At 40.3% G+C, this 23,749-nt stretch overlaps 1 long non-coding RNA gene across 1 annotated transcript; it reads right to left on the reverse strand.

Moving 5' to 3' along the window:
* Positions 1 to 421: 421 nt before the first annotated feature.
* LOC141280865 (uncharacterized) lies at positions 422 to 1,323 on the reverse strand. The gene is made up of 3 exons (XR_012335181.1): positions 1,267 to 1,323; positions 620 to 679; positions 422 to 512 (listed from the first exon to the last, which is right to left on the reverse strand). It is a non-coding gene; the product is annotated as an uncharacterized lncRNA (long non-coding RNA).
* Positions 1,324 to 23,749: the final 22,426 nt, after the last annotated feature.

A 23,749-nucleotide genomic window follows, 5' to 3' on the forward strand; every position in this document is an offset into this window, starting at 1 on the left:
GTTCTTGACGTTATTCCTGGAGGCCCACTGCCCTGCATGTTTTGTATATCTCTTTTATCTGACAGACGTAGTTCAGTTCATGGAGATCCCTTCTAATGAGCTGATGATTTGAATCAGGTGTGTTAAATAAGGGAGACATACAAAATGTGCAGAGCAGTGGGTCGCCAGGAATAACGTTAAGAACCACTGCAACAAAGATACAACAATATATGATCTAAGAACTTCTTAATATACATCTTCTTACTTCATTTTCTGTGTTGATGTCCTCAAGAGTCTCTGTGTTGTTCTGCAGCTTCATTACAGTAGGCTACTTCAATATTGTTGTCTATCAAACACAGAATAAAAAAAATAGAATCACATACATTACAACACATTTATTTACGATTTAACCTTTAATTTAATAACTTAATTATTAAACTTAATCATTTTGGCCAGATTGCAGTGACATCAATTTCTTCAGTGTCTGGATCAGTCTGATGTTTTAGCTTTCACTGTTACTTCATTATATTTCTCTGGCAAACACAGAATTAAAAATTAAAATCACATATCACAATACATCCGTTTACTATTTAACATGTTTGATTTTAATTTAATGTAATCATTGAATGATTAAACATACATCATCTTTACCCAGAAACCTCTTCATCGTCCACAAAGTTGACCACAGTGTACATGACCTCTGTAAACACAAACATGAATAGACTTCATATTTAAAAAGATGAAGAACAGCAAACATATAACGTTTAAATATATTATGACTCCAAGCTTCTTTACAATAAGCATCTAGGTTCTCTCAAAGTGAAGCTGGCTTTGTTACAAATCAATATAAAGCTATTAAAACAGTCTTGAAAAATAAGCAGCATCTACCAGAACTGAATGAGCTTTTAAAACAACAAAAGATCGTCTGTGCCATTTAAAATAGCAGAGAGACACTTGCTAGCTGCTAACATTTCAAACACACGAGTTACTGTTGTTTTGTTTGTTTTAAGCAAATAACGTCTCATCTTGGCTTCTTTAAAGTTTTGTTTTTAAAAATTTAAACATCGAATTGATTCTTTTAACAGCCCGGTTTGAATGTTACTGCGCATATTTTTAACCTCATGTTTACCGCTGTGTACCACGTATAACCTTAATGTTTTACTGTTTGTGCTTTAAATTCAAACAGTTCTAGTATAAAGACAAAAACGAATCATAGTAAATAACATAATATGAACAAATAGGCAACCGATCAGCGCGATGCAGACAAATGAATTAAATCAAACTTACCTTACTGTTAATGAGCAAACAAACTAATAAGAGACGGAGTAGTCCAGGCAGTAACGGTTTGCGATTTGAATTTTCCGTCAAGCCCATAGGTTGAGCAGTCGCACCTGAAGGGTGGGGGCAGTCAGATGAGTGGGTGCAGGTGCATTCTGGGAAATGTAGTCCTTTTCTTTAATATACTTTTTTATAATCCGCATTTTCACACTATGCATTGTTCTTTATACTTGATTATTAATACAAAATAAAAAATATTTTTATAAAGTTTATTACGTTTACAAAACATGTTTAGTTGACAAACATGTTAACAGTTATTTGGAATGATGCTCAGATTTTCTTAAATTTAAAATCTTTGTGAATCAGCACCTTCTTGATGAAATACAAAACTCTTTAAACATGCCTCAGGAATTATCTCTTTGTTTAGTGGATTAACTGCTCATCATTGGAAACATTGAACGTATACCTAAATTAATTCTTACTTAAATATAAGTAAATATAAACTAATGCTGAGTTAAGACATGTAACTTACTGAACTTACTTAACTACAACATGAACTCAAATTAATTTATTGTAAATGACTGCATTAACTAACAATGAAAAACATGTCATGTTGTAGTTAATGATGACTCTTCAATATATGATATGCTGTAACTCAGCATTAGTTCATGTTAAAGTAAAAATACATGTATGTCTTTTTTCACTGTGATATATGGACCCTTGTTATATTATAAAGTCCCCATCTCTTTTGTTTAAATTGATTGATTGAAGACAAACATTATAATATGTGGTCTGACTTTGTGCAAGCATATATCAAATGCTAAAAGTTACCTCCTCAGATAGACTAGAACATTCATTGGTGCCCGAACATTTTCCTTACAAGGGCCAAACCTGACTGAGGGCTGTAGGCCAAAAGTAAATGTTGTTGTGTTATATTAAAATTAAAGTTGCCCTGATAACCCCTAATTTATAATTTTCTAATATTTTAAAAATAAATAAGCAAACATTACTCTGTTTATGCATAACTAATGCAGTTTTATTTTCCAAGGCTTTTTGTAGAAAAAAGAAATCGTTTTGCCAATCAATTTTAAATATCCCTTTCTCTGTGTGCCACTGCCGCAACTCTTCATTTTTAGCCTATAGTACCCGAGTTCATTAGGTTTCGTGATGCATTTTATACACCTTCAAGTATGCATGAAACATAAAAAAAAATTAAAGGTCTTTTGTGGGCCAACTTTGGGCACCTCTGGACTAGAAGTACAGTAGCTGACAGGTATCTGCAGATATGTTTACCCGAGTTTGTCAGTCTGTTTCACCCAACATGTTTTGCATCCACATGTGAAAGACTGTCTTTTAGATTATGGACCTGTCTATTGATATTTTTGTTTCTATTTTAAAAGATTTAATGAAATGTTGGGGTAGATTTATAATAACAATAGAAACAATGAACTTCAAATCATGAGACATCAGCAAAAATAAGCAGCTTTACATTTCACTGACTAATTTATCAACATCCTAGCTAGCAAAAATGAGTTACATGATGTCATTTGAACGGCTTCTTTTAAACGATGTATGCAGCATTGAGACATACGTGCACAATATTCTGACCTAGGGCAGTTGGAGACATGTTTTCAAAGTGTTGGAAATATATATTCTGATATAACATTTGTTGCATTTCTCTTGAGTCAGAGACATAATTTTCACACATTAAAATGGTAATTGTGTCCATTGAATTTTAGTTATTTTGAATGATGCTTAGTTTCTTAAATAGACTAATTAAATTATATTAATAATAAATATATTTAGAAAGCACAGTTTTTATGTACCACAATACTGTATGTGCTGTCTTAAAGAGACATGGTTAACCCCCCACCCCACTCAGCTCTGAAAACAAAGAAGACACCTCTACCTGTGGGTCATTAACATATAAAAAGCCGTTCACACCTCACACCCACCGCTCCTCACAACCAGCTGTAAGGATTCCTGGAAACTTCCACCAGTTCCTTTAAACATCCACAAACGTAAGGTTTCTGGATGTTTCACAAGTTTACTTTGGTGTATTACCTTTCCAAGCACTCTGCCTCAAAAATCTGGCAAACCTAAAGTTTAGCAGGGATTTCCCATTCCGTATTTGTCCGTATACAGCTCTTTTCATGCAGTGTACATATAATTTTATGATTAATTGTTTTGTTCATCCTTTTATAAGGATTCTAAATACCCTTCTTTTGTAATGATTTCCTGTCTCCATCATATTTAATAACCTTTTTCTCCCTCCTAATGATAACGAGGTTAAACATTTTCTTTTTCTACAAATCCAAAATAATTTTCCAATCGATATATTTGATCTTCAAATATTGCTCTGATTTGATTATAGTATTCTTCTTATAGCATCTCTCTTCTCACTTTTACACCTTAAGCTAGACTCTTTGATGTCTTCATAATATATCTAGAGTTTTATAGTTGATTCGTTCAAGATTCCTGTTATAAAGCATTTCATATTGACTTTTCCTAATTCTATAATTCTATAAGGTTGACATTTTCTTGTATGTATCATTCTGAAATTTCTATCCTTCCTGTTCCTATTTTTAATGTTTTGTTACTATACCATTGACACAAATATCCAAATTGTGGCCTGCAAACTGTATTTTTAAACTCAGATTTTCCCAAATGACCTAAATATTATCAAGATAAGTTGACCTTAACTTTTTCTCTTATCCATAAGAATTCTTGTTGAATTTATCACCCTATTTATGTGGACTTGAAAATGTTATTGCATTATTGAAATTTAGTTTAGTTTAAAGCCTAAAAAGCAACTTTGGAAACATATTTCCTTAACTGTAAATATTCCCCATTTGTATCATTTGTTATCTTTGGAATGTTTCCCATAAAATGTCCACCTTATGTTCTCAGTTTAATGTCTCTATGTTTTCAGTCTTTCTTTCAGATTCTTTTCCTTTGAGATTGTTACAGATCTTTCACTGGGCCTCGTTTAAGGCAATAGTCCATCGCCAAGAAGTTGAACTGACTGTAGCAATGCAAATCTTCTGTAGTAATCAGTTTCGTTCTTTTCAATTCAATTTCTTTTGACAATTTCTCTTTTTCACTTCTTCCTCTCGGTGCTCAAAACTTTGCTCTCCATCCGTCGGTATAATTGAATTGCTTTTACTTTGATTTGGTTTTGATGTTTCATCTTTCATATCATGGCATTCTTTTCTCCTTCTCTCCTTCCTACGAGCTCTGCTACATTGGCTGCTCCTCCCACTTTGGACATTTCTGGGGCTGGTCTCATCCTTCTGTCTCCCCCAGTTAGGCCCCCTGTGGCCGTGTTTGGCCTCCTCCGACCTCTCGACCCTCAGATAAGCTAGATCATCTCGCACAAGAAGTCATGTTGTCTCATCTCCTCCTTAACTCCTTTCAGCTTTTTCTGTACACAAATAACTCAATGCATAGACAATTAGTTTCTTCATATAACACTTAATTCCAGATGTTTTTACAATACGCATAGGTCTATCAGCGAATATTTCATGCAGTGTTAAAGGTGTACGTTTGTTAGTTTACATGCTTATTAATACAAGGTAAAGCATAAGTTCTGTTACGATTAGTATTTTCACGCATTTTGTTAAGTATGGCTTTGATGATTATTCCTTTTCTATACCTTTTCATCTACCATCCCTTGTGAATGTAGATAATAGTCAAATTTTTCTTCTCTCTTATCCGTCGCATCAGTTTTTCCCTTCTTATCTCAACTCAAAATCTTTATTCTTCTCGTGAATCAGAAAAATAAATTTTCATTCCACTTATTCGCCCCATGTACATCTATGATAACAGTATTTATCACTGAGATTTTTCACTTCTATACAATCTAAAAAGATCTCCTGACACTCTGAGGCCCTTTTTAGCTTCCGCATCTGTTTGCCCATGCTGGCAGAATCAACTGTTCTCCTGTGTGCCTATAACTCAATGACAACCAATCATTTTATCAACTTTCTTAGCATTAATCAACCAAATTAACTTTCCGCATGTTGGAATAGTAGTTCATCCATTCTAAACCTGTATAATGTTTTTTCCTCATGAGTAAATACCTAAATGCAAGTATCTATTTCTTATCCAAATCTGAATTCACAGTAAAAATGTTTATCAAATGGAGAAACACTTGTCAGCAAAGTATGTAGTTTTTGGAAAATCAATCTTTTCTTATCATTTATTGCTCTTAAATCGTGACTAGATTTATTTGCTTAAATTGCTAAGTTTGTTACAAAAATTAGTTATTTCTTTTCTCTATTCTCACAGCTTTTTCTTGTTTACCTTTTTTAATATCCTAAGATGTGATTTCAATTTATTTCTTTTATCCATTTTATTTTCCTTTCTGTCATAGCTGTTCTATGCCTTTTATCTTTGCTTTTTAGCTTAGTACCATCATTGGAGTTCTAACTTCCTCTTGTAGAATACCAAATTTAAAAAAAAACAAATTTTCATTATGCATTTCTTCCTGTCAGCAGGGACGTGCACAGGATTTTTTAGGGGCAGTTGCTCTGACCTATATAAAGGGCACCCCCCCCCCTCTAATTTTTAACTCACGGCCTATATGAAGGACTGAGAATAACATGGTCTTTATTAAAATCAGCAAACATGTTTTTCTAATGCCTACCAAAAAAATTGTAGCCTAGGCTGCTTGTCTGCAAGCTATGATAGCTAGCTGCTATCTGTCTGATTATTTAGGCTTAAACGTGGCAAACTCAGCCTAGATTCATAAAGATTTTAACAGCTGTGGAAAGAGTAGCCAAAAACTTTACTCAAGTAAAAGTACAAGTTAATTAATAAATAATTACTCAAGTATTAGTAAAAAGTATGCAATGGAAATAATACTCAAGTAGCGAGTTACTAGTTACTCATGAAAAAAAAAATCTAGATATACACGTGCAAACACACACACGCACACACACAATACAGTGCCCTCCATAAGTTTTAGAACTGTAAAGACAAGATTTTTCTGTTTGCTCTGGAGACCAGAAATTGGTAAGATAAATATAAGTATGTCAGAAGTTTAGAATGTCACATTTTATTAACCTTTGTTTATGTTTCAACACATACGTATGCTTTAACAACAAAGAACAACAGCATTAAATGCTGACTTATGTATGTTGTACACAAATGCACATAAGTGAATCAAACTGATCCTACACATTTTATGCTTTTCATGTGTAAACAATCAGGACACAGCTCAGTGACCATTAAAAAAAAAAAATGTGACAGATTCTGTACTTTTGTCTCATGTTCATCTTTTAATGTTTAGACATTTCTTGACTCCACAACAAACAGAAGAATACTTAAGGGCACTTCTACAGTATGTGTAAAACTGCAACATACACAAACAGTACAGAAAAAAGAATACAAACACAGAATAGACAAGCATTTAAAATTAACAAATTAACTCTAGTCTCAATGTTGATGTAGCTTATAGCTAAAATATCAGACAAGTAAACTGATAACAGTTTTGCATATGTATAAAGTTAGAAATCTCCTAAGATGGTCTGAGGACATTGACAGTTTATACTTACATAAAAATGATTTTAAACTCATGTTTTCTTACGTTGTCATGTCACGTGTGTTTTGTGAGAATCACTTACATCATACAGTACAGTATACAGCAAATCAGACGTCAATCATCGATGGATTTTCTTCAATCTGTGCTACAATGCTTCTGAAGGTTGCACGCGTTTAACTGTGTCTGACGATGGACGAACAGGTCGCGTGTATGTAATGGCGGGTACATGTGTGAAGTTTTGCTTTTAGTTAAAAGATTGGTAAATTCATTTCCACGTCACCCAACACTGGTTATATTCTGCGTGTTTCTACATAGGTTACGAGTAAAACAGCTTCGGACGATTCCGTTTTTGCAGCGATCTGAACAATTCATTCAAACTGATTCGCAAACAATTTAAAACGTTTGGCCCATTCGCTTTGTAAAGAATCGACTCAAACGACTCATTTATTTTCAACACTTTGTAAGGAATCGACTCAAACGAGTCATTAATTCGCGAATGCGCCAGAAACACAAGATAGCAATTTAAAAATAAAATACAAATTTCGTAATTAATTAAAATACAGTAACGAAGGAACGCTGCATAGTGTAAACGAAGTAAAAGTACAATTTATTTTTTTCCACCTCGGAAGGGCAACTTGAGTCAAGAAGGGCATATGGGCAGTTGCCCGGGCAACCTGAGCAACCCCCCTGTGCACGTCCCTGCCTGTCAGATTAATAGGTGTCTGATTTGATTTCAGAAAAGGTAGTCACACCTAACAACATAAGTTCTTGATCAGCCTTTAATTTTGTCTAGCTGATTTTCTCATAAATATTGTCTGTGTCCCTATAGTATCAAGGTCTTTACTAAACATTGAACGGCTGTTTACTCTTTCCCCTTATTCACTCAACGGCTTGTATGAAGATGGAAAGTTCAGTGTCCAGTTTTTCTCTTGTCGCCAAGAAAATTATTGTCTTTGTGAGTCTCTTTCTGGATTCCACTCAGTCTTTTTGGTGTTTCATCCTTGTAATTGTCTCTGACCATATGCAGTGCCCCCTTCACTGCTTGAGTTCAATTATAGTCCCATTCAAATAGAATGTGTTCTCAGTCCAGTTTATGAGTTACTCCTCTCTTTGCAACTCCAACACTTTGATGTCACACACAGTTTTTCATTGTCTGTTTCTTGCCAGCTTTTTAGTCACTTTCTTGTATGTCAAAGGATCAGAGCTTTCAGCCTTTCAAGGTTTAACTTAACCCATTGCAAAATATTGCCTTTCAATTTAAAATAAAATTTATTTTGTGACCACCTTCAATCATCAGATGAAGACTCCTCTTCATTTTGTTAAATATTTTTTCTTTATATAATTTATCTGTGTCATTCACCTTTTAATAATTTTTCTGTCCTTTTTAATTTTTCATCTTTATTTCCACTTTAATAACTTGGTCTCTACTCTTTTTTCTCTAATTTGTTATTTCTCTTTCGATGCTTCACCTCTGTTTTTCTGCTAGATTTTGCTTAATCCCACAATTCCCTCGAGCAATGAGAGTTGACCTTTACAGGTCAAATCTGGTGACCGTTTGTTTTCCCCTCCCTTTCTTTCTCTCTCTCTCTCTCTCTCTCTCTAAGCATTTCCTTGATTGTTAATTATCTCTTCTTCTTTTTCTTTCTTTTAGTTAATATTTTTATTTAGTTATATTTCTTCTCACACAATGCCACATCAAATGTTTCCTCATTTGAACATCCAATTATTCTATTTTCTAATTCTCCACACAACAGTTGTTTAATCCTTATTTTTCCATTAATCTGACTGCCATAATCTTTTCTTTGCAATATAACAGACCTTATATTTTATAATTATTTCTCATTTTAACCACTTCACAATCTTATTGTTTTTTATTTGTCCAATTTATCTACTTTCCAAATAATTACTCAGATTCCCAATGTGTCCTTAAAACAAGATTCTTCAAATAATGTTAAACTCCATCACACACTTTTGTGCTTTTCTGGGCAAGCTATACTTTTCCTATCGAGCACACACTCATTTATTTAAATCAATCATTTAAATGAGTTATTCAGATATTAGAAGTACCTGCGTACTTTACTATAAAAATTTATATTTGTGGCTACAATAACTCCACAATACCTTCCAATATCATATTTATTACCCAGCATTTATAACTGTCTCTTATTCTTATCGTATTTATATTCATACTTATATCTTACTCATATTCACATCTTTCACAAACTGTATTCCCTCTCCACAGTTTTAAACAATCCTTCACTCCACTTTAGTGTAACACAACACCTCTCTGTGCTCTCTGCAGAGCCACAGGAGAAAGACACACTCACTACTCACTCAGCCCCCACCTTTCCTCATCTCAGACTTGCTCTCACACAGACTCATGCTAGCACAGACACATTGCATTCTCACACAAATAAAATAAAACAACTCTATCTAGACTACCTGGCCAAGTTCATCTTTCCATTACACTTCAGTCGACATGGAAAAGATTCACTTACACAATTTACCAATCCGACATGACAAATAAAACAAAAACAATATCTCTCATCAGCCCGGGCCTTTCAAAACAACAAGACAAATAACACACAGACCGTACCTGACCTACAGGATTTGATTACTCTTCTCTCCGAACCCCAACGTGTCTGCCCCGACACGGTAACACTCAGGTTCGCGAAACTTCTTAGGCATTTTCTCAACTTAACATTAAATTTTTATCCAAGCCACTCAACGACAAAAATAAAACTCATTCACTCAATAAACCATCATCTGTCCTAGCACACATTCCTTTTTGAAAATGAAACCATTTATTCTTATCATTTAGGCGAGTAATCTTTAATTTCCCCTTTTTATTCTTAAATTTGGAGCATTTGAGATTTGACCACCCTGAGCCCTCTCAGGTGAACAATACAATCTTTAAACAAGCAAAATTGATTGATTAATAGGTGGCCACCTGATTGCATTGTCCATCGAGAAAGCCAGCTGTGTTCTCAGGTTCTGTGCTCTTTTTGATGTCCCATCTGGTGTCAATTGTTTTTACCAAACCTTAAATTTCAAATGTTTGTTTGATAACCTATAAACCAAAAACCTTTTTTACATTAACCAATTAAACAATCATTACTGCACTTCCCCGACGTAATGATTTAAACTTTTAACTTCAAATTAAACCAAATTAAACCTCTACATTATACACTTCCTCGACAAACGTAGACATATGCACCCTTGAATACAAACTCTTGCGCATTCTCTTAACTTAAAATCTGTTTCAATTCACCGTGATCATCAAAGCCAAAGTAACTTAATACAGATTCATGCATGCATGCCTTAATTAGATTGTACCCTTGAAATCAAAACCCAGTTCACCTATATGGTCCTTAAATTTAGAAGAGCTTAAATTTCTCACCACCTGGAGCAAATTCTGGCCAACAACACAAACCTAATTAATAAGCAAAAAGTGCTTACCTTGTATATGGCCATACGTTGTTTGTGTTGCTCGTCAGGTTCTTCCAGGTGGTTCGTCTGTCCAGCTCTTTTCTATCCCGGGTTTCGGCACCAAATGTTGTGGTTTTCCTTTTCCTCAAATGAAACAATCTTCAGTCTTAGGTTTTGATTTCAAGAGATAGACTTTTATTATCCGGACAAATAAAAAGCCGAGACCCCCCCCAGAACCAGAGTGTGATCCTAGGAGGGTCCTCCAAAATCAGTCTGGCCCTCTGAGCCATGGCCTGGTAATATATAGGTTTTGGTTCCCTCCCCTCCTCCATGCTTAAAACAATATGTTTCTGTTCAGGCAAAAACCACATGACATCCCTCAGACCAGTGTCTCCTTTCCTTGACCTATTTGACCCTTGGCTATTTGCTAATACTAAAACCCTTTGTGCCCTGAAACATGAATACACACATCTGTTCCACACAGATGGCTTTTACAACTCCTACCACATAAGGCCCATGTTTTTAAACTCCTGACTGACCCACCCCCAGCATAACACCTGACATAATGAATAACTTCATGGTAAACAAATTGCATGTGATTATAATGGTAAACTCATATTCATGTAAATTGGGATTAAAATAAACTTCTTCACCAACTGCTGGAAGTACTTTCGGGTTGACCAACGGTTGGAGATCGTTTCAGGTTGACCAACGGTTTGGTTCTCCAGAGGGGCCGGGAGTATGGGGCTTAGGCCAGGGGGAGTGCTTAAGAGTGGGTGCCCGGGACCGAACGGTGCGCCGGGTACGGGCTCCAGGGTGTCCGTGGCGGGTTCCGAGGCCGGCCTCGGGTGCACTGTGGGCGGGTAGAGGGGCCACCGTCCGTTGGAAAGGTCCCTCCGCGGGGCGTCCGAGGGTGGGTGTCCCGAAGGGCTGCAGCGAAGGGCTCCGGAGCTACGGCCGTGGGAATATCAAGGGGTGGTACTCCGTATCTCGGCCGGGCTTAGGGTTAGAGAGATGCGGGTTGGCTCGTTGGAAAGCTCCCCTCGGGTAGAGCAACCGACCCAAAGGGCGAAGTCCTGGGACTTAGTGCGCCGGAGCTACGGGCGTTTAAAAGTCAGACGGTGGTACGCCGTATCTCGCCCGGGCTTAGGGTTAGAGAGATGCGTGTTAGCTCGTTCGAAAGGTCCCCTCCGGTGGAGCAACCGACCCAAAGGGCGAGTCGATCCGAGCAAAGGCGCCCGAGCTACGGCTGTTTAAAGTTCAAGCCGTGGTACCCCGTATCTCAGCCGGGCTAAGGGTTAGAGAGAAGCGTTTTGGCTCGTTGGATAGGGCCGCTCCGGTAGAGCAACCGACCCAAAGGGCGAGTCGATCCGAGCAAACGCGCCCGAGCTACGGCCGTTTAAATGTCCAGCAGTGGTACCCCGTATCTCGGCCGGGCTTAGGGTTAGAGAGAAGCGGGTTGGCTCGTTGGATAGGGCCGCTCCGGTAGAGCAACCGACCCAAAGGGCGAGTCGATCCGAGCATAGGCGCCCGAGCTGCGGCCGTGGGAAAATCCGCGGAGGGACCGCCGTATCTCTGCCGGGCTTGGGGTTAGAGAGACGCGGGTCGGCTTGTTGGAAAGGTCCCCTCCGGTGGAGCAACCGACCCAAAGGGCGAGTCGATCGGAGCAAAGGCGCCCGAGCTGCGCCCCTGGGAAAATCCGGAAAGGGACCGCCGTATCTCGGCCGGCGAAAGGGCTAGAGGGTCGCGGGTAGGCTCGTTCGAAAGCTCCCCTCCGGCAGAGCGACCGACCCGAAGGGCGAAGGCCCCGGACCCGGGGCGCCTGAGATACGGCCGTCGGAATCTCCGCGAGCTTCGACCGGACGTATCTCCGGCGGGCGGGGTCGCACGGACTCGAGGCCGGGCTCGTCGGAAAGCACCGGGACGGACCTTTCGAACGAGACCGGCCGCGTGACCTCCGAGGCGGACGCTAGGGGCGTCGGAGCTCCGGACGAGCGAAAATTCCGCGACGATCCGCCGTATCTCGGCCCGGGAAAGGGCCAGAGACTCGAGGGAGGGCTCCTCGGAAAGGGCCCCTCGGGCGGAGCCGCCGACCCGAAGGGCGAAGGCCCCGGACCCGAGGCGCCCGAGAAACGGCCGTGGGAAAATACCGCGTGGGGCGGCCGTATCTCGGCCCCGGAAAGGGCTAGCGTCGCGCGGGTGGGCTCGAAAGGGCTAGCGTCGTGGGTGGGCTAGCGTCGCGCGGGTGGTGAAGAAGATTTTTTTAATTCAGAACTATATCTTTGGTGAACATGGTATTCAGATTCAAATGTGTTTTGCAAGTAAACATGTCTCATGCTTGTAAGCTGAAGACTAGCAGTCTTAAAGACTGCAATGTATGCAGGGTTTAAAATATGGTAACTGAGAGCATACTGGAGCTAAAAATGCATAGGCTGACATTTGGAAGGAATGAAGTCACAACACCTGTCAAACATAAAAACATGCTAAAAACAACTACATGGGAGGGGTTTCAACTTTTAGAGAACTGTATATTAGGTTGCATTCTGAAAAAGACTCTTTCGTTGCTTGGCCACCAACTCGGCCTTATTGTTGTATGCAATAAAGTCATCTTTTGGCAATGGAACCCTCTGTTGAAAATTATTTTTCATAATCACTAAAAAAATCCACAACATTTGGCGACGAGGATGGGATTGGAAAGGAGCATGGAGGTGGATGACCGTTGTGGGCTAAGTTTGGATGAGCGGCATACACAGGACCCAGGAGTTTTTGCTTATTTACTGGTTTACTGTTGTGTTGCTCATCTGGGTTGGCTCATGGTGGAAAGACTTTCACAATGCTCTTCCAATATAAGAACTAAGATTAATACAGTTAAAAAGGGTTCCACTTCCAAGGATTGCATGGTGTGATTTGTTTGAAATGATAAAGAGGAAAAAATTCCTGAGCTCAGGTGGATAATCTGTGGTTTTGCTGAGAGGGCCTTTGATTGGACAGCATTAACCTGGAACAGATAATAGTTTAATAGCTAAGTGGGCTTCGAAGATAGCATTAAACAGAAATAAAATTAATCTGTGTTTATTTGTAAGAGGGCCTCGACGGATACAAATGGACTGTAACAGATTATAAAAATGCTTATTGCAAGAAGGCTTTGATAGATGTAATAAGCGGATACACTGTAAATGCACAATTGTATAAAAATGAAAGTGATTTGGTTTTGGAAGCCAATACATGTTGCACTTTGTTAGTTTAAGTAACTATGTAGATGTTGATTTGACATTAATACAATATATCATTTACAGTGTACGGAAAAGAAAATAGGATAAAATTAAATAATCTGTGTTTATTCTGTAAAAGGGCCTTGATGGATACAGATAGACTGGAACAGACTATTAAAAATGCTTATGGTGTAAGCTGATACACTGTAAATGAATGATAGCATTAAGACAAAGTTATGTGATGGTGCAAGCCAATCCATGTTTTTGCCTTAATAGGTTAAGTAGTGATATATGTTGATTTGACATCAATACTGCATTTTATTTACAGTGTATGAAAAAAAAAGATAAAATTAAATAATCTGTGTTTACTCTGTAAGAGGGCCTTGACGGATACAGGTAGACTGGAACAGACTATTAAAAATGCTTATGGAATAAGCGAATACACTGTAAAATAAGGAAAAGTACTTTGGTTTTGCAAGCCATTCATGTTTTATTTTGTTATTTTAAGGTAACAAACATATATGTTAATTTGACATTAATGCTGCATATTTTACAGTGTATAGATAAAAATGATATAAAAAATAAAACATAAATAAATAGAGCATGAAACAAAAGTGTTAAAAAGTGGACAGGGGTCTGCACGGGCAGAATTGATTTTTATGAAACAGCTCTTTATATATGTTATATAATAGAGGTCTGAATGGATAAAATATTATTCTGTGGATACCGCCCTAATGCATGATAAAAAGTTTGTGTGAGTAAAAGTGGAAAGGATCCTCAACAGTGAAAAACAAGTGGTGTCATGTTTAAAGTGTGAATGACTGGGTGTATGTTATAAATAGAGTGAGTGCAGGCCTGACTGAGTGCTGTGGATGAAAGGAGCTAGCAGTGAAGTGAAATAATATAAGTAAAATAATAATAATAATATATTATTTATATAATAAAGTAATAAGAGATTATAGGTAAAACTATAAGTAAATGCACTGTAAAAAAAATCCGTAGAAATTGCAGCTGGGTTGCCGGTAATTTACCGTAGATTTAAATGTATGTTATTTACTGGCAAAATTTTGTTCAAAGTTGAATGAACATTTAACATTTACAAGTCTTTGTCTTAACAGAGTAAAACTACAAAAACAGCATCAAGCAAAACGTTCTGGGAAATAAAATCTGAACCAAAAAAACAGAAAAAGGTTGATGATGATTTCTGGTTCCCAGAATGCTTTGCATGAGACTGTTATTGTATAGTTTTATTCTGTAAAGATAAAGACTTGTTAATATTTAAAATTTATTTAACTTTGAACAAACTCTTGCCAGTAAATAACATAAATTTAAATCTACGGTAAATTACCGGCAACCCAGCTGCAATAACATTGTAATTTCTACGGATTTTTTTTACAGTGTGGTATATATAGGTTGAAAGGAGGTTTTTACATCTATATTTTAAATCTTAATCCAATGAAAAATCTTTGTGCTTAAGACTAAAGGAAAAAATAGTATTACTTGACAAATGAAACAAATTGAATTGAAAGAGAAACATTAATTAAGTAAGGAACTGCTTGAAAAACATTTGCTGTCATGGCTCACAGAACGAGGACTCAATTGCAGGTGCAGAAAATAATATTTATTTAAGGCAAAAGAGAGTCACACAGTATGTCCAAAAGAGGACAGTCAGCAGCCTGGTAATAATTCCAGTGGTCAAAGGAAGCAGAGTTCTAGTTGGCAGCAAACGTCATGAGAACCGCGCACCAAGGGGCGCGATGCTGCAGCTGTCCGAATCGGGCAGAAATAATCCAACAGGAGAGATTCAAGCGGCTGGCGAAGATAGCGGACTGAGAAGTGAAGTGCACAAATAGTGAGAGAACTCCTGGAGCCTGGACGAGACAAAACACGGTGAGTGATCAAAGTGCAATAACAGTCTTAACACAGAAACTTGGTCGTGAACTTGGTCTTTCAAATACTAAAGCTATGGAGATCAGCGAATTGAGCGTTCAGCTACAACAACGGACTGACAACAAGGAGTGAGAGACTTAAATAGAGAGAAGGATTAGAGTAAGGGCTGACAGGTGTGGAGCTAACAGGATAATGAATGAGAGAGGAGGCGGGCGCGCACTGACAGCTGCGCGCGTGGAGAGCTGTCAAAACAAAACCCACGTGCAGACAACAAGAAAACACACAAACATGAAACGTCAGACAGAGGACATGACAGGACCCCCCCCCCCACGGACGCCACCGGGCGTCCTCGGGGAGGGCTCACCTCGTCGCCGGTGGAAGTCCACGATCAGAGCCCGATCCAGAATATCACGAGACGGCACCCAACACCTCTCCTCTGCGCCATAGCCCTGCCAGTCCACAAGATATTGAAAACCCCTGCCACGACGGCGGACGTCTAATAATCTCCTGACAGTGTAAGCAGGAGAACCATCCACAAGACGAGGGGGAGGTGGGGCGGGGAGATTCGTGGCAGGATTAAGCTGGGAAGAAAACACAGGTTTAACCTTGGACACATGGAAAACCGGATGAACTCGAGCAAGAGTAGGGGGGAGTTTAAGCCGCACAGCCACCGGGTTGACTATCTTGGTGATACGGTATGGACCAATGAATCTGGGTGCCAGCTTACGAGAAGGAACCCGGAGAGGCAGATCCTTGGTGGAAAGCCATACCCGTTGTCCACACACATAGATAGGCGGAGCGGTCCGGCGGCGATCGGCTGCTTTCTTGGTCTTCGCAGAGGAGCGGACCATGACGTCCCTAGCTCTTCTCCAGGTGCGGCGGCAGCGCTGGATAAAAGCGAGAGCAGAGGGAACAGCGGCATCGAGTTCTTGTGAGGGAAATAAGGGAGGTGAATAACCAAGAGAGCATTGGAAAGGAGATAAACCTGACGCTGACGCAGGATGGGAATTATGCGCGTATTCAATCCACGGGAGCTGGTGGCTCCAGGAGCTCGGGTTTTTAGATGTCAGACAGCGGAGCATTCTTTCGAGATCCTGATTAGCCCGCTCGCATTGCCCGTTGGTCTGAGGGTGAAAACCAGAGGACAAACTCGCGGTGGCGCCGAGTTGTCTACAAAACTCTTTCCAAAACCGAGAGGAAAACTGGGGACCCCTATCAGAAACTACGTCAGTCGGCAACCCATGGAGCCGAAAAACGTGGTTAACCAGTAATTGAGCTGTCTCTCGGGCAGAGGGAAGTTTGGGGAGGGGAATAAAATGAACCGTCTTAGAAAATCGGTCCACCACCGTTAAGATTACGGTGTAGCCGTCAGAGGGGGGAAGCCCAGTGACAAAATCAAGGGCGATGTGTGACCAGGGTCATGACGGAATGGGCAGAGGGCGAAGCAGACCAGCCGGTGGACGGTGGGCGGGCTTACACTGAGCACAAGTGGTGCAGGCTAAAATAAACTGTCTGACATCGGTGGCGAGAGAGGGCCACCAAAAGCGCTGACGGATGGCAGCCAGCGTTCCCCGAACTCCAGGATGGGCGATAAACTTGGACGAATGACCCCACTGAAGGACATCAGAGCGCAGCGCAGCCGGTACGAACAGCCGATTCCCTGGGCACTCAACTGGCACTTGCACCTCTCGTCCGGCCTCTGCTACCCGCTGCTCGATACCCCAGGTAAGAGCCCGGACCACCACTCCCTTAGACAGGATGGTATCGGCCGTAAGCTCCCCCTGCAAGGGCTCGAACTGGCGGGACAGCGCATCGGGTTTTACATTCTTGGAGCCAGGCCGGTACGAGAGGGTGAAGTTAAATCGGTCGAAGAAGAGTGCCCAGCGAGCCTGACGTGCACTCAACCTCTTGGCTGAACGGACATATTCTAAGTTCTTATGATCCGTCCAGACCAAGAAGGGCTGCGCTGACCCCTCCAACCAATGACGCCACTCCCCCAAAGCCAATCGAACCGCCAAGAGCTCCCGGTTACCGACGTCGTAGTTACGTTCTGCAGGACTGAGGCGATGAGAATAGAAAGCGCAAGGATGCACTTTGCCGTCATGAGGAGAACGCTGAGATAAGACCGCGCCTACCCCGACATCCGACGCATCAACCTCGACAATAAATTGACACTCCGGATCTGGAAAACAAAGCACAGGAGCAGAGACAAAACGGGACTTGAGTTTCTCAAAGGATTCCTGTGCTAAAGGATTCCATTTAAAAGGTACCTTAGTGGAGGTTAACGCCGTGAGTGGTGCAGCAATCTGACCAAACCCTCTGATGAAACGCCGGTAAAAGTTGGCGAATCCCAGAAAGCGCTGCAGGGCTTTGCGAGAGTCGGGAATGGGCCACTGGGTCACGGCCTTAATCTTAGCCGGATCAGGTGAAATGCCTGATGGAGAGATAACAAAGCCAAGGAACGTAACAGACTCGGAATGGAATTCGCACTTCTCCGCTTTAACAAAAAGTTTATTCTCCAATAAGCGCTGGAGAACCTGTCTGACGTGTCGGGTGTGTTCCTGGAGAGAGGGGGAAAAAATTAGAATGTCATCCAGATACACAAAGACAAAGCGATTTAGCATGTCTCCCAACACAGCATTGACAAGCCCTTGAAAGACGGAGGGGGCGTTGGCGATCCCGAACGGCAAAACGGAATATTCGTAGTGGCCGGTGGGAGTATTAAAAGCCGTCTTCCACTCATCGCCCTCCAGGATGCGAACCAGATGGTACGCGTTGCGGAGGTCTAGTTTGGTAAAGACCTTGGCACCCTGTAATAATTCAAAGGCAGACGACATTAAAGGTAAGGGGTACCTATTTTTTACAGTAATGTCATTCAAACCTCTATAATCAATGCAGGGGCGCAGAGAGCCGTCTTTCTTCTGAACAAAGAAAAACCCCGCGCCGGCTGGGGAGGAGGAGTGGCGAATGAGCTTGTCCTCTTGGATATATTTGTCCATAGCCTCTCGTTCAGGAGCGGAAAGGGAATATAAACGACCCTTGGGCGGAGAAGTGCCTGGCAGGAGATCTATGGCGCAGTCGTAGGGGCGATGCGGGGGTAGAGAGGTGGCTCGTGACTTGCTGAATACAATGCGCAGATTATGATACTCCTCCGGGACTCCGGTTAAGTCGATGGCCTCATCCTGCAACACAGAAAACACAGAGACAGGAGAGGGGGCGGGCCCCAGACAAGAAACATGACAAGACGAGCTCCAGGATAACACAATGTGATTAACCCAATCCACGTGAGGATTGTGCTGTGACAACCAAGGATGCCCTAATATTATGGGGGTATTGGGGGACTCGAGGATGTACAGCTCAATACTCTCACAGTGGTTACCAGAAAGAAAAAGACTTACTCGAGGAGTGACGTGTGAGACAGAAGAAAGTTGCCGGCCAGCTATAGTCCAAACAGAGAGTGGCTTAAGGAGGGGAAGAAATGGGATATTCCATCGTTTGGCGGTGGCAGAGTCAATAAAGTTGCCTTCCGCTCCTGAGTCTAGGAAAGCTTTCGAGGAATGGGAGGAGCCTTCATATGACAGCTGACAGGGCAAGAGAGTGCGGGAAGACGGAGAGGTTGTCAGAGAAACGCCCACCAGGACTCCCCGTTCTACCGGTGGGCGGGGCCTTTTACTGGGCATGAGGAGACAAGGTGGCCAGGCTGCCCACAGTAAAAACAAAGGTTCTCCTTAAGTCGATGCTGTCTCTGGGCGGCTGTGAGATGAACTGAACCCAGCTGCATAGGTTCGGGCTCGGGAACAGAAGGGGAAACATCGGAAGCTTCTTGACGTGTCTCAGTGGAGCGCCAGTTAGATCTGGAGCGGAGTTGGCGACGAAGCGTGAGACGAGCCTCAACTCGCAACGCAAGACTGATGATATCCTCTAAAGCTCTTGGAATCTCGGTAGCAGCGAGCTCATCAGCGATGGCAAAACTGAGCCCCTCGAGGAACCGAGCCCGGAGGGCGGCCTCATTCCATCGGCAAGCAGCCGCCAGGGTTTGAAAGCGGATAGCAAAATCGGTCACGGACGATCTGCCTTGTGACAACCTCGACAATCGGGCTGAAGCCTCATCGCCCTGCGCGGATCTATCAAAAAGTCGGGACATCTCATGGCGAAGCTCTTCAAATGTCCGACAACACGGAGCTCGGGCATTCCAGAAAGCCACCCCCCATTCCCGAGCCTTGCCCGAGAGGAGAGTTATTACATAAGCAACCTTGGTCTCTTCTGACGCGTAGCGCCGCGGCTGGAGAGAGAAGACCAGCGAACATTGTGAGAGGAAGGCCTGGCATGAATTAGGATCTCCATCATAAACAGGTGGACTGTTGGCATGGGGTTCAGGGTCTCGACTTCTCTCATGGTCATTAGGGTAGATCGGCCGCCGACCAGCCGCTTCAAACCGTAACTCCTCGACTGTCGCTAAAAGCGCCGCAACCTGGGCGTTTAAAGCCCCGATCTCTTGGGTGGTAACATTAAGTTGAGTAGCCTGTTGACCAAGCATAATGCCTTGCTGGATTAGAGCTGACAGAAGGGGTTCTGGTGCCGCTGCGCCTGCTGAGTCCGCAGCTTGGTCAGTCCGTTCTGTCATGGCTCACAGAACGAGGACTCAATTGCAGGTGCAGAAAATAATATTTATTTAAGGCAAAAGAGAGTCACACAGTATGTCCAAAAGAGGACAGTCAGCAGCCTGGTAATAATTCCAGTGGTCAAAGGAAGCAGAGTTCTAGTTGGCAGCAAACGTCATGAGAACCGCGCACCAAGGGGCGCGATGCTGCAGCTGTCCGAATCGGGCAGAAATAATCCAACAGGAGAGATTCAAGCGGCTGGCGAAGATAGCGGACTGAGAAGTGAAGTGCACAAATAGTGAGAGAACTCCTGGAGCCTGGACGAGACAAAACACGGTGAGTGATCAAAGTGCAATAACAGTCTTAACACAGAAACTTGGTCGTGAACTTGGTCTTTCAAATACTAAAGCTATGGAGATCAGCGAATTGAGCGTTCAGCTACAACAACGGACTGACAACAAGGAGTGAGAGTGAGAGACTTAAATAGAGAGAAGGATTAGAGTAAGGGCTGACAGGTGTGGAGCTAACAGGATAATGAATGAGAGAGGAGGCGGGCGCGCACTGACAGCTGCGCGCGTGGAGAGCTGTCAAAACAAAACCCACGTGCAGACAACAAGAAAACACACAAACATGAAACGTCAGACAGAGGACATGACATTTGCAGTGTAGAAAAAGTAATATGGGAGAGAGGATGATAAGCTTGACGTTTATGTATAAAAGACTACTGTAATATTGCTAAAGTGTTTTTATTTGTTAATTGTCTAATGGAGCTAAAAAATGGCTAAATATGATAGAAAAGATTGAATGGAGAAGTAACAGGTGTAGTGAAAAGTCATAGTTGTTATTCTTGTGGAAATATCTATTGGGCAGAGATCTAATAAAGAATGTGTCTAAGAAATTGTCATGAAGGGAACATTTTATGTTGCAATGTGTAAAGAAATGGATATTGTAAATAAACCTATATTAAATCAAAAGAAAGATAAGAAGGATGGATTTGAAGAAAAAAGCATTGGCATTATTAATGAATAAAGGAGATATATATGATAGAATGTTAAAGGAAGTTGATAATGGAACAAAAGAAAGTGTGTTAAATGTTAATCTATATTTATCATGCATACTGTAGAAGGTTGATTTCCAGTACTCAAGGGCACTGTGGAAATTAAAGGTAAAATGTAAATGAAATGATCAGTAGTTATGGAATAGGAAAATTAAACGGGTTTGGGAGTGAATCTTACAAATGAGGAAATATCCTAAATGAAAGAAATTTAAAGTATTATCAGAAAGAGTATAAGTGTGTAGAGTAAAAAGACAAGAGGCATTGTTTACACAAAGATGTGAAAAAGAAGATGAGGTAGGAAGATATAAATAAAATAAGAAATAAAAATAAGAAAAACATTAAAAAGAATTAATGAAGCAAAATAAGGAGAGAGTAGAGAGGGAGAGTAAAGAGGAGGTGTCATCTGATGGAGACATGTGGATATGGAAAAAAAGGATGGCTTAGGCCATTGGCCTTACAATTTCTTAGTTTAATAAAGGTATTAAGGACCTTGGGAGGCTGATCACTTACCCTCAGGCATTCATGGGACTGGGAAAAGGACTAAGTTGTGGCAATGGAGAAATGAAAGAAACCTTTGACCGGTGGACTAACGTTACATGAGGAGGGACTATTTTTGAACACATCATAGCAGTGTGGCAGCCACTGCTTGGACTCTAAAGCACAGAGAGAAAACTGGGAGACACAGAGAATCCAGTTTTGTTCAGAGACAATAAAAAAGAGGAGACCCAGGAATGACCACACTGTTTTGAAATGCAAAGTGAATAACAGTGATGACTCTTGTGTTCAGCTACTTTCAGCAATTCCTCCAAAAAACCAGACTCCTGTACCCATCATAAATGACTTTGCAGCATCACCATCTCAGAAAGAAAACAACTTGAACTGGGAGAGACAAAGAAAACATGCTGAGGACTACAAAAAACCTGGCCACGCCAAGAGAGACTTTCGCTATATCCATGTACCAGCTCTGTGAGTGAAGGGGGGAGGGTGACAGCAGCCTTTCAAAGTCCAGTTTATGGTCCAGTTGTAAGATTTGTTAAGAATATGATTCTCTGGACAAGTATTGCTAATTCAATGTATGTCTATAAACAATAAACAAAACCATGACCATATCTATTCTCATATCAAAATCACACTCCTGTTTACTGGTTAGGAAGATATGCATAATTTGAATTAAGCCATTGGATTTAGTGTTCTCCAGAAGGGTACAAGTATATTAAAGTGATATTAACTGAATCAAAGCAAATGTATATTAGTGTAATAAATAGTGATGTACAACAAACAATGAATAAATTGGGAAATGTATTAAAGCACAAATTTCTAATGCAAAGTTATCAAAGTGGGAATTTCATTGTATTATAATATGATCATGAGAAAGATATTCAACTTAAAATGTGGAAAAATAAATTATATGACAAGAAATTGATATAACATCACAGGAAGGTAAACAAGAAGTAGTAAAGAGTATGGTTGAAAATCAGTTAATAGAATAATGACTTAATGTAACTGACTTATTTCCACAGGTCTCTTGTATACTGGAAAAGATTGTGAAGAAAGGGATTAATGGGATATGATGAAAACAAAAAGCTATACAAAGCCAGAGGGATAAATCCATTATGCTTAGGAATAACATTAGACTTATGTGCTAAAGTAAAAATAATTTGTAAATGCAAAGAATAAATACAGATGATAACAACATGCAAGATAAAGAAGATGTATTAATTATTAAAAGATGTAGAGAACAAAGTACTAATTGAAGTATCCAATTAATGACATTGTAAGACTAACCAGGTGATATCCAGATCCACATTGCTAACAAATGTTTTCCCAGATGACAAATATTGTAATTGATCTTTGCTTTATATATTTGAGTATTCAAAAAGAAGAAATATTTGTATGTTTTTTATGAAAATAAACAATATACAAATTGTTATAGGAACAAAGAGGTTTTCAAAAGAATGAAGGAATATATATTCAATGTACTGGACAAGTAGGGTTAATTTCTGCTACAATATTATTAAATTAATTGGCAATCATAAAAGATTAACCTTATATAAAAATGAATGATAATTTTATTAATGGTAACAACACAGCAAATTTGGAGGCTAAAGAAGCCTCAGAATGCCATACAGAAGTAGTGCTTCTATAGTGTTAATACAAAAGCCTTACTTAGAAGATAGAAGGAAAAAAAGAACACGCTGGATGTTAGGAATATTTTGTGGCACCTAAAGGGGGACAAAGAAAGACATTCAAGACATCTAATGTACACATTGGGGATAAATCATTCTACTGTATTGTACAGTAAAATGTTACCTTTCCAGATGGGTGGTTTTAATTTCAAATTAAAAACAGGTATTAAAGAACAAATTAAAATTAAAGATTAAAAAAAAAAAATTGGGTATTATTCTCCATATTTGAGAAATGGTCTCCATATCTGAATTCAATACTGGTTGAGTTTCTGTTCAACAGGTAAAGCTAGTGCCAAACAATAAGGATAAAAAATATAGAAGAAGTAATCCCTTGATCAGCATTTATTTAAAAACAATAAAGTGAATACTGCAACATTAAAGAATAAAGAAAAGACTAAGATGTGTTTACCATCCTTAATCATAAAAAGTATACCATCCCTTCAACGTCAAACTCAGCAAAAAATGTGAATGCATGAAACTGAACTGACTGGATGCTTTGTCTCTTGCAATAACAAGTGACAGACTGCAAACTAACACTGCATGGAATGCTTATTGGTCGACCAATGCCAATA

The sequence above is a fragment of the Paramisgurnus dabryanus genome, chromosome 16 (assembly GCF_030506205.2).
Source record: "Paramisgurnus dabryanus chromosome 16, PD_genome_1.1, whole genome shotgun sequence".
Lineage (NCBI taxonomy): Eukaryota > Metazoa > Chordata > Actinopteri > Cypriniformes > Cobitidae > Paramisgurnus > Paramisgurnus dabryanus.